A 12,433-nucleotide genomic window follows, 5' to 3' on the forward strand; every position below is an offset into this window, starting at 1 on the left:
ATTTAATGACAAATATGCTGCTGAATACCAAGTGTTTATATTGTTTCTTACTGGTGAGGGTCATTGCCTGACATTTGTGTGATGCGAATGTTACTTGCCACTTGTCAGCTCATGTCTGGAGATTGTCCAGATCTTGTTGCATTTAGTCATGGACTGCTTCAATATGTGATCATTTGCGAATGGTGATGAACATTGTGCAGTCATCATCGAATATCCCTACTTCTGACCTTATGATGGAAAGAAGGTCATTGATGAAGCCACTGAAGATGTTTGGACCTAGGTTTCATCCGGAGGGCCACTGAAGATTTTACGTAGAATGGCGATGAAACGTCTGTAAATGAACATTCCAGTTCATGGAGCAAACCTGCATCAACATTATCCTGAGGGACTACTGCAGAGATGTTCTGGAACTGAGATGACTGACCTCCAACATCAATAACCGTTTTCCTATCTGTCAGTTATGACTCCAATAATGAGGTGTTGGCCTGTGATGCCCTTTTTGCTGGAGTTCCTTGATGCCACATTTGAAAGAATACAGCCTTGATGTCAAGGGCTGGAATTAGGTTGCTTTCTCTATGTTTGAACCAAGGCTATGATTAGGTCAGGAGCTGAGTGTCTCTGGCAAAACCCAAAAGGGGCATCACTGAGCAGTTTATTGCTGAGCAGATGCTGCTTGATAACACTATTTATGACAATCTCCATCACTTTACTGATGATGGAGAGTAGACTGATGAGGCGGTATTTGGCCGCGGTGAATTTATCCTGCGTTTTATGTACAGAACATACTTGCGCAGTTTTTATCCATCGTTGGTTTGTAACTGTACTGGAATAGCTTGTCGAGGGAAGCGAGAAGTTCTGGAGTACAAGTCTTCAGGACTATTGCCAGCATGTTATCAGGGGTAATAGCCTTTGCAGTATCTAGTACCTTAAATTGTTTCTTGACATCAGTCAATCGAATTTGCTGAAGACTGCTATCTGTAATGTTGGGGACAATGGGAGGAGGCCGAAATGAATCATCCACTCAAAACTTCTGACTGAAGATTTGTGCGAAAGCTTCAGCCTTATCTTTTGCACTGATGTTCTGGGATCTTCCATCATTGAGGATGGGGATAGTTGTGGAGACTCCTACTCCAGTGAGTTGTTTGATCATCCACCACCATCCATGATCAGATTAGGAGGACTGCAGAGCTTAAATCTGATGCATTGATTGTGGGATAGCGCAGCTCTGTCTGTCCCTTGCTGTTTATATTATTTGGCATGCAAGTATTTCTGTTTGGAAGCTTCAGCAGATGAACATTTTATCTTTATATATTCCTGGTTCTGCTCCTGGCATGCCCTCCTGCATTCTCCATTAAACCAGAGTTGATCCTCTGCCTTGATGGTAATGGTTGAGTGGGGGGACATGCTGGGCTATGACATTACAGTTTGTGCTTGACTACAGTTCTGCTGCTCTTGATGGTCCACAGTGTCTTATGGGCGCTCAATCTTGAGTTGCTCGATCTCTTCGAGGTCTGTGCCAATTAGCATGCTGATAGTGCCACACAACACAATAGAGTTTATTCTGAATGTGACCACGAGACTTTAACCGATACTGTCATGGACAGATACATCTGCAATTGGTAGATTGGTAAGGATGAGGTCATGTATGATTTTTTTCCCTATTGAATTTCCCTCACCACCTGCTGCAGGCCCAATCTAGTAGCTATGTCCTTTGGGACCCGACCAGCGTGATCAGTAGTACTGCTGCCAAACTATTCCTCAGCCAGAATATCCCCAGCCAGAATACACTTTGTGCCCTTGCCACAGTCAGTGCCTTCTCCAAGTGTTCTTTAACATGGAGGAAGACTGATTCAGGTGAGGAACGACGTTACGTGGTAAACAGTCAGAGAATTCTTTGTCCATGTTTAATCTGAAGCCATGGGAATTAATTATGTCTGGAGTAAATTTTGGGGCTTCCCAGAGCAACTACCTACCGACTCTATCTCACTGAGCTGCCCCCCTCTGCTGGATCGGTCCTGTATTTGGGGCAGGACATATCCAGGGATGGTGATGGTAGTGTCTGGGTTATTTTTGTAAGGTAGGATTCCATGAGTATAACTATATCAGGCTGTTGCTTGGCCAGTCTGTAAGGAAATCATCCCAATTTTGGCACTACCCCTTAGATGATAGTAAGGAAGACTTTGGAGGTTCTACAGTGATGTTTCTAATGTTGACTTTTCCAGCGCAGTTTGATGCCAGGTGGTCCAGCCGGTTGCATTTCTTAGAAACTTTCTAATGATTGGTACAACTGAAGGACTCACTGGAACATTTCAGGGGGTGCTTGGGAGTCAATGACGTTGCTTTGGGTCTGAAGTTACATGTCAGTCAGACCAGGTGAGGATGGAAGATTCCTTCATTAAAGGATATTAGTGATCCAAATAGATTTTTCTGAAAATCGGCAATGATTTTATTTGTAGATTCTTAATTCCAGGGATATTTTAAAATTATTGAATTGAATTTCCACCATCTGCAATGGCAGGATTCGAACCTGGATCCACAGAACAGCAGCTGATTGAGCTGGGTAGGTAACCTATTGTTAAAACCATGAGACCTACTTGGAACCACACGTTGTACTTAACTGCCATTTCTTGTGTTGCTCTGTATTTCATTCATTGCTTATGTTATTCTAGAATCTCAACCATCATTGAATCCTGATTGAAATACACATTCATGAACGTCCTCTGGACTGCTTGAATTTCATTCAATCTGTTTCGTTTGAACAGACATTTCAAGGCAGCTGCACATCAGAAAAGAACAGGAAGTAAGAATGGCTGACTGTGCACTGTACCTGTCACCGGACCAGAATGTCTGTCAAGGCACCCAAAGTATTTATTGTGGGTCAGAGAACCTCAGATTTATTAGAACACAGATGGAGGCCATTCAGCCCATCGAGGAGTCACAAGCTCTCCAACAGCACAATGGAGATAGAGAGAATGTGTGTGGAGATAAATGGTGTGTGAGATAAATAAGCAGAGAGAAAGAAAGTGAAGGGGGATAAACTGAGAGAGAATAGAATGGGGAGTGACTGACCGAGTGGGAGAGGTGTTAGGTGAGGGTGAAGTTAGATAGATCAGGAGACCGCATTAGGGTAGATAAATATGGACAGACAAAAGTTAGAAGTTTATTTAGAAATTCCTCTGGACTGTAAGCCCTTTTGTCTGGGCGCCATACCCTGTGAGCACTATACTGATACTGGCTGTTAGCCCAGAGTATTTATTTCCAATAATATCACAGAATTTACTGACAGCTAAACAGAACCCATTAGGGCAATAAATTGGTTCCATGCAGAAAGCAGAGTTTTTAAATAGACTGTGCCAAGAGCAGCAGGAAATGATGATCCCTCCCCCCCCCGCCCCTGCCCCCGCCCCCGCCCCCGCCCCCGCCAGACTGTGTGAGAGATTGGGCCAGAGAATCACAGTGAGGGGGATCACTGACAGAGGGGAATCAGCATTTCAGCTGCAGTGAAATAATGATTGATAAAGTTTGCACACCACTTACCTAGTTTTCTCATCCACATTTCAGTTTATATAGCACAGTATCAGGAGTGCATTTTAACAACCTTATCTCTTTGCACATTGCATTTATTGGTATGTGCAGAAAATCATTTTGTTTCTGGATTTTATATTGTATGAATGCACTTCATTAATATTGTCTCTGCTAATTCCTCATTGTAAATGTATGCTGGAATCTGTTCCTCATGTAAGTTATAAAATGAAGCGTTCCAATACTGGTAACTGTAGGACATCAATGCCCCTCCACCCAGTCTAAACATCCACGTCACCCAGTCCTCTCCATCTTCTTTCTTTCCCCAATGTCATAATCACAATGTAATTGAAGTCCATTAAATGACACTTCTTCACAGTTCGTTAACATGGATACCATCAACAACATGACCCACACCTGCCCTCTCTGATTCTAGAATTACAATCTGAATTGTGTTTGTCAAGTATAATTCTCTGTTAACGTATCCATGCCACTTGTTTGTTGTAACCCTCCTTTCCTTAGGCACATTTTGCCATCAGATCATGGACAAAAGATGTTCTCTCAATGTTTTACAGATATTGCAATGACTGATCTGTAGTTACAGGATTTATATCTCTATTTATGAGCAGAGAAGCATGTTTATGTTCCATTAAACCTCTGGCATTACTTACATATCCAATACTGACTGAATGATTACACACAATCAATCTGCCATCTTCAACATTTCTTCCTTCAGTCACACTCACATATCACACCAAGAATGCATAAACGTTCAAAGTTATTTTGAACTTTAACAAAACAGTATTGAAGTCTAATCGGTTAACTGGAGCTATTTTTTTTAGATTACTTACAGTGTGGAAACAGGCCCTTTGGCCCAACAAGTCCACACCGCCCCACCCATACCCCTACGGGCAATTTAGCATGGCCAATTCAACTAACCCTGCACACTTTTGGACTGTGGGAGGAAACCGGAGCACCCGGAGGAAACCCACACAGACACGGGGAGGACGTGCAAACTCCACACAGTCAGTCCCCTGAGGCAGGAATTGAACCCGGGTCTCTGGCGCTGTAAGGCAGCAGTGCTAACCACTGTGCCACCGTGCTACCCTATTGTTCAGCGCTTGTGATTATGTCAGTCTCCATGGATCCTAAGCATCACTAGAGAGTTTCTCTCTTCTATCAATAAGGTAATGTTTTCAGTGTTTTATCCGATAGTATGAGCGGGAGCATGATCCACATCAGTAACAGGGATCAGCAGCTCCAGAGAGAGGTGGAGGAGAGATCAGTCTGTGAGACCATTAGACTGGAATGGTTCAACAATGGGCAGGAGTTTATCCTATGGTCTGTACTGGCTTTCCCAGCCTTGCATATCATTAGCATATCGGATTGAAGATGTACTGCTGTTATTCAAGCTGGTTACTATCCTATTCTTGCTATAGTTGGTGTTCCTGGTAAGTCACTCAGTCTGTCGATTAAACTGAATTGATGCTGATGATATGTAAATTTTGGAAAAATGCAAGTCAACTTTTTCAGTTCCAACCAAAGATTCCATTCCTTAGAAATAATAACTAGCAAATTATTATTGACAGATTACTCCCCAATATGCGAGGATAAATCACACTGTTCTCAACCATCTTGATTCATTTTCTCCTGCAAAGTTTACATCTCCATATCCTCCCCACATGCCAATCCTGTCCAGAACAAATATTAAGACGTCCCAGTCTTCTCCTCAGCCTCAGTGCAACTCCTGAATAAACCATTGTTTGCGCCTTTGTTAATTCTGGATACATTTTTCAAGTCCCTTCTTACCATGTGTCCATTGCTAAATAATTGAACTTGAGATGTTTAACTTGTTCTCTGTACAGAATCTGAAAGATGGGAAGATGGTGTATGTTGGTCACGTCATTGGCTCGTAATTTAGATGCACAAAATAATAATCTGTTGATATCAGCTTGCCTGATGCCCATTAGAGAAGGCAGTGGGTCATACTTCACTGGTCAGGTCTCTGTTTAACTGCAAATTTACAGCAGTTTGACTTACTATTTACCGTCCTGTGGAACAGCTGAACCAGCCACTCAGTTCAAGGTCGGTATAACATGCTGGCCTGACCAGGGCTGCATACATACTGTGAGGGAAGAACAGAAGTGAAGGCAGCTCCCTTCTTTTGCCTATTTCCCATAATCCTACAGCTGATTTCCATTCAAGTAGGTGGCCATTCACTGTTTTCGGTGCATTCTTTGTGATTGGGTCTCTCCCCGAGAGTGATGTCCATCTCGATAGGCACCTCTGGTGCTGGCTTTATTGATGCTGACCTACAGATGTAAGGATGTTTTACATTCCACATCAGTGGCAATGGTTTGTAAATGAATGGTTTCCTTTGTCACATCAAGGAAATGGAGCCAGCTAGGTGTGGGAAAGGAATTATTGCGATCAAACCTGAGAGTGTAGTTGAGGCAGTATTTGGGGCATTGTGGACAGATTTTCTCTCCTTTATAAGGAGTGATCTCCTTACCACAGAGAGCGTTAAGAGGAGTTCCACCAGATTAATCCCTGGGACAATGGCATCATGAAGAGTGAGTAAAGTTTGATCTGGAGTGCGCTCAGAGAATAAGAGTTGATTGCATTGAACACTGAGCGGAATGGGCAATCACTAATTATATTCTAAAAAGTCAATGAGAAGGTGATAAATTCCATGTCTGCTGTTTCACTCAGGATGCATGATTCTGGATAGTTTAAGTGCCTCTGATGAAGTTAAGCCCACCCACCCCAACCTCCACTCCCTACGGTGATTGAGAGAGACAGAGAGGTCCAGGTTTGCAATAAACTCTCACCACATTAATACAGTGCAGTTGGTGTGTGATCCTGCACTGAATGTCATATTATACACCATCCTGACAGCAGTCACAATACCTTCATTCTAAAACAGTTAACTATTCCCACCAGCTTCTGACATTCATGAAGAACATGAATCCAACTTCTCAGAGATGCAAGTTGACTCCTTAAGGTTTAGAATATTAATCTATAAGACTCAGAAATTAAGCCAGTTAGCCTGTCGAATCTGCCCATCATTCAGTCATTGCTGATAGGTTTCTCAAATCCATTCTCCAGCCTTCTCTTCGCAATTCTTCATCCCCTGGATAATCAAGAACCTATCTAAATCCCTCTCAAATATACTTAATGACCTGGCCCGCACTGCCTTCTGTGGCACTAAATTTTAAAGATTCGACATTCTCTGGTTAAATACATTTCTCCTTATCACTGTTCTAAAAAGGTGTTCCCTTTCATCTGAGTCTCTGCCCTCGAGCTCTCCTCAAATGGAAACATCTTACCAACATCAACTCTGTCCAGTTAATTCAGTACTCTGTGCTTCCATTACATTCCCTGTCATCCTTCTAAACTTTACCAAGGATAGACCCAGAGCCCACAAACATTCCTCCTACAATAAACTTTTCATTCCTATTACCATTCTCGTGAAAATATTCTGCACAAGCTCCAGGGCCACTGCATCTTTCCTGTTGATATGGGGCTCAAATTTTCATACATTACTCAAAATGTGGTCTGACCAGAGACGTGTACAACCTGTTTTATATTCAATTCCTCTCATAATAAATGCCATCAATAAGAAATGTCAATTGCCCTCCTGACTACTGCCTCAACCTGCAAGCTTACCTTGAGAGAACCCTGCACTAGAACTCCCAAGTCCCTTTCCACTTCAGGTTTCTGAATTTTCTCCCCATTTTAAAAAAGAATAGACCATGCCTCTATTCTTCATGCCAAAGTGCATGACCACACACGTTCCAATGTTGGAATGCATCTGCTAATCTTCTTCTTCAGCCTCTCCCCCTCCTCAATACGACCATCTGCTGATCTATGTATCTTCTGAAAACTTAGCCAGAGTACACTCAGTTCCATCGTCTAGATTGTTAATGTAACAAATAAAAAGTTACGATTCCAACACTGAGCCTTGTAGAACACCACTTGTCACCGATTGCCATCCTGAGAAGGTCTATTTTATCCCCATTCTCTGCTTTCTGCCAGGCAGACAAGCTTCCATTTATGCCGCTACCTTACCTCTAACACAACGGACCCTTATCATACTCAGTCATTTCCTGTGTGACACCTTGTCAAAGGCCTTCTTGAAATCCAGGTGGATAACAGCCATTGGCTGTGCTTGGTCAAGCCTGCTCATTTCCTCTTCAAATAATTCCAACAGATTTGTGACGCATGACCTCCCCTTGATGAAGTGATTTTGCCCAATTTTGCCAAACACTCCCAAGCATTCAGAAATCTCATCATTCACAACATATTCCAGGATCTTACCCACGACAGAAGTTAAGTTATTAACTGAGGATTTGTTTTGTATTTTTCCTCACTCACTTGTTACAATGGGGTGTCACCTTAGTGGGTTTTCAGTGCTCTGGGATCGTTCCTCACTCCAGTGATTCCTGAAAGATCACCACTATCCCCCCACACCTTCTTCAGCTATCTTCCTTATATCTCTGGGATGTAGTCCATCCGGTCCAGGATAGTTAACCACCTGCAGTCCATTCAGTTTTTTCTAGCACGCTCTCCATGGTGGTGGCCAGCATACTCAGCTGTGGCCCCTCATTATCTTGAATGTTAAGGTTTTACTCGTATCTTCCACCGTGAACTAATTTTTCAGTTCCTCGCCCTTTTCTTGTTCACCATACGACCTCTCCAGTATCATTTTCCAGCAGTCCAATGTCCACTTTTGCCTCTCTTTTGTACTTTATATATTGAAAGAAGCTCTTACAGGCTTCCTGTATATTATGGCTAGCTTACTTCCATATTTAATAATCTCTCTCCTTATTTTATTTCCTTTGCTGTCTGTTTTGTCTTTGTAATCTTCCCAATCCTCTGGTTTCCCACTGACCCTCGCCACATTATATGAATTCTCATTTGCTTCGATGCTGTCCCTGATTTCCCTAGTCAGCTATGATTGCCTCATCCTCCCTCTATCATGCCTCTTTTTCCTCAGCATAAATCTCTGGTGCATCCTGAATTACTCCAGAAATCTCCTGTCATTGCTGTTCCACTGTCTTTATTTCTGGACCTGTGTCCCAGTTAATTCTACCCAGCTCCTCCTTCATGCCTCTGTAATTGCCTTTATTCCGCTGTAATACCATTATCTCCGATTCCACCTGAAATTGCAGAGTATGTTTAATCATATTATGATCAGTGCCTCCTTTGATTTCGTTCATCCAAAACTCCCCTCGCCTAGTCTGCCTGCACAAGCTGCTACAAAAAGCCATGTCATAGACATTCTACAAATTCCTTTTTCTGCAAACCACTATCAAACGGAATTCCCAGTCCACCTGCATAATGAAATCCCACGTGATCTCTGTAACTTTGCCTTTCCTACAGATCTTTCTATCTCCTGGTGTATCTTGCACCCCCGCTCCTGACTACTGTTTGGCGGCCTGTACATAACTCCAACTGCATTTTTTCACCTTTTTGATTCCCCAATTCTACAGACACAGATTCTACACCATCTGATTCACTTCATTTCTTCTAATTGATTCAATTCCATTTCTTCCTAATGAGACAAATCTGTCTCTCTGTCCACCTGCCTATCATTTCGACGGGATGAATATCCTTGAATATTCAGCTCTGAAACCTGATCCTCTTGCAGTGGTGTCACTGATTCCCCCCACGTCATACCTGCCAATTTGTGTATGCGTCACAAGTTCATTTACATTATTCCTTCTCCTGCTTGCATTCCGATATAAGAGTTCAATTCAGTATTTACCGTCCGTCTTCTCATTGTCATTTGCTTGTCCAGCCGTTGGTACCTACATGAACCCTGGCCACTGACTCATTCCCCTTTCACTCCAATTTCTTCTGCATCCCAGATGACATATCCCAAACCCAAGCACCAGGTAGGCAGCACAACCTTCAGGACTCTCAATCCTGGTCACAGACAATATTATCTATGCTTCTAACTATACTACCCGCAATTATCCATAATTGGGTATCACAGTGAAACAGCAATGCTGCCTCACAGTGATAGAGATTCGGGTTCATTTCCAATCTCTGCAAACTGTCTGTGTGGACTTCGTACATTCTTCCCGTGTCTGCATTGGGAGAAGTAGCTCTTTTCTCTCTCCACAGTATGTCTCTATGTTTGTTTCAGATTTCTACAATCTACATTTTTTTTTCTTTTATTTGATGGAGAAATGCTGCAAATGTGACAGCTTTTTGAAAAAGCAGCCATGGTTCGCGGATTCCCCTGGGTGTTTAGGAATCTTGCCCGGCCGCTTGTCTGAGTGCATTGTCCTTGGATACTCATTCCATATCTTTCATTCCCTCAGTACATCGTCACTGCATGCAGCCTTTCCTTTGCCACCCCTTGGACTCCCCATACTCAATTGCCTGGCACTGGATACTCCCTTCGCAGGACTGTACACACAACGACAATAGGTAACTTCTCACCCGCTGGGGATGCTGGGTAAAGACCATGCCATTGAAAGGAACAGAATAACTAAAATCCAATTTAATAGCAAATCAGAGTAAACAGGTTGAATGACATCCATCAGTTCTGACATTTTGTAGTCTTCTGTTCATCCTCGTCAATCTGCAAATAAATCGTCTATATGTCTATCTTGTCAAACAGGTTTGTTAGAGGTGAGAGATATCAGATCTTCTAGCCATTGGACTGAGCCAGTGGGCTCCACCTTCCTGCTTAATGAGATCACACTTACGTTTTTATTATCACGTCTATCCACTATGAAGAAAAGGCCTTGCTGGAGTTGTGCTGAAAGGATATTTGAATTTTGGAGATGCTAGATTATGTCACGTGCGATTGAGATTAGGAATAGGAAGGTAGAACAGTTAAATACATGGCTAAAGAGCTGGTAGCACTTCTGATATGTTGATCATGGGGATTCCCGACTCGGTAAGATATACCAAGGAGGACAGGATGGACCTGAACTGGCAGCAATCTCTGATATGTGGATCATTGGGATTCCCGGGTTAGTAGGATATACACAAGAAAGAAGGGATGGGCCTGAACTGGCAGCAATCCCCAATATGTGGATCATTGGGATTCACGGGTCGGTAGGACCTACACAAGAAGTCCGGAATGGACCTGTACTGGCGACAATCTCCTGGCAGGCAGGTTTGCTATTGTCACTCAGGAGTGTTTTAACTAGTGTGGCTCTGGGGAGTGGGAACCAGAGCAGTCGGTCCACAATACAGTGACTGAGGAGGAATTGGGGACTAAAACCAGTGCACCTAAGACCAACAACAAAGAAGCAGAGGGCACTGAACACAATGGGACTGCCGACCTGAAGTGTTATTTGATTAATGTGAGGAATCTGGCAGGTAAGAACTTAGAGTGTGGATGAGTACATATAACTCCAATGTAAATATTACAGAGATTTAGTGAGAGAGGGACAAGAGAGCAATCAATCTAGTGGGTCCAACAATAGTTGCTGAATATGCAGTGAGTGGCTGGAGACAGCCGTTTAATGTGAAATAATTATCCAGCACTCTATCGAAATCGGAACATGTGTAATGTAATGTACAGATTGAAGTAAAAAAGAGGAGGAAAATGGAATTGTCTGTCCACAATATTTTCTGCTTTACTGATAGTCTTTTGTAATCTCCTTTCACCGGAAAATAGCAGCAGAAAATACTTCAGGGAATCTCAAACCAAATATCAGGTCAGTGTCTGATGTGTTTGGCTGAAGTGTATTTATTTCAATGCAAGTATTATTATGGGGAAACAGATGACTTTAGAGCCTGAACCCTACATGGGACTACGATGTTGCAAACATTATAGGGACTTAGTTGAGAAAGAGACAGGACTGGCTGCTCAACCTTCCAGGGTTTTGTTGTTTTAGATGAGATAGAGGGGAAGTTAAAAGAGGAGGAGGAATTGAATTGCTAATCTGCGAGGTTGTTACATCTGCACTTAGGATGTATTGGAGGGCTCATCTACTGAGGCAACATGAAGAGAGCTCAAGATATGATGGATGCATGTGTTAGGATTGTACTGTAGTCCCTCCAACAGCCACCGAGAGATTGAGGAAAAAATATGTCGGTCGATTATGGAAACGTGTATTAAAAACAGAGTTGCCATAGTGAGTGACTTTCACATCCCCAATATTGACTGGGAATCGCTGAGAGCAAGAGGTTTAGACGGGGTAGAATTTCTTAAGTGCACCCAAGAAAGTTATTTGCAGCGATATGGGGCTTTTACAACTACAGTAGGGGCCATACTGGACCTCGTATTAGAAAATGAGTCTGTCCAGGTGACTGACCATTCAGTAGAAGATCATTTTTGAAACAGTGATCACAATGATAGCTACGATCATGGAATAAGTCAGGACCTTGAGGAAGTTAATAAATTGGCGGAAGGCAAATCCGCATCAGGCAGAAGCGAAGGGCTGTTAATTAGGAGGAGCTGCGATCAGGCAAAATCGCATTTTGCATGATGGAACTGTTTATTAAATCCTGATTTCACTATCGTCTGGTGAGTGTCCTCCCAACTGCTCGAATTTTAATCTATTTTGTTTGAACAGATATTTACAGGACACTGCATGTCAGAAAACAGGAAGAGATAATGGATGGTTGTGTACTGTGTTCTTCGCAGAACCAGCTTGTTTCTCCAGGCACTAAAAGTCTTTATTGTGGGTCAGAGACCTTCAGAATTAATATGGCACAGACGGAGGCAGTTTAGCCTCTCCTACATCCACAAGCTCTCCAACTGCACTATGCGAAAGCAAAGAGACTTATTGGAGATACAGAAAGAGAGAGAGAGAGACACACACAGGGAGAGAGAGAATGAAACAGAAAGAAAGAATGAGATGGGAGATCAACAGAGTGGATACAAAGTTTAGCGAATGACTGAGTGGGAGAAACGGGTGTGAGAAGAGAGTGAAGCTGG

Source organism: Chiloscyllium punctatum, chromosome 13 (assembly GCF_047496795.1).
Source record: "Chiloscyllium punctatum isolate Juve2018m chromosome 13, sChiPun1.3, whole genome shotgun sequence".
Lineage (NCBI taxonomy): Eukaryota > Metazoa > Chordata > Chondrichthyes > Orectolobiformes > Hemiscylliidae > Chiloscyllium > Chiloscyllium punctatum.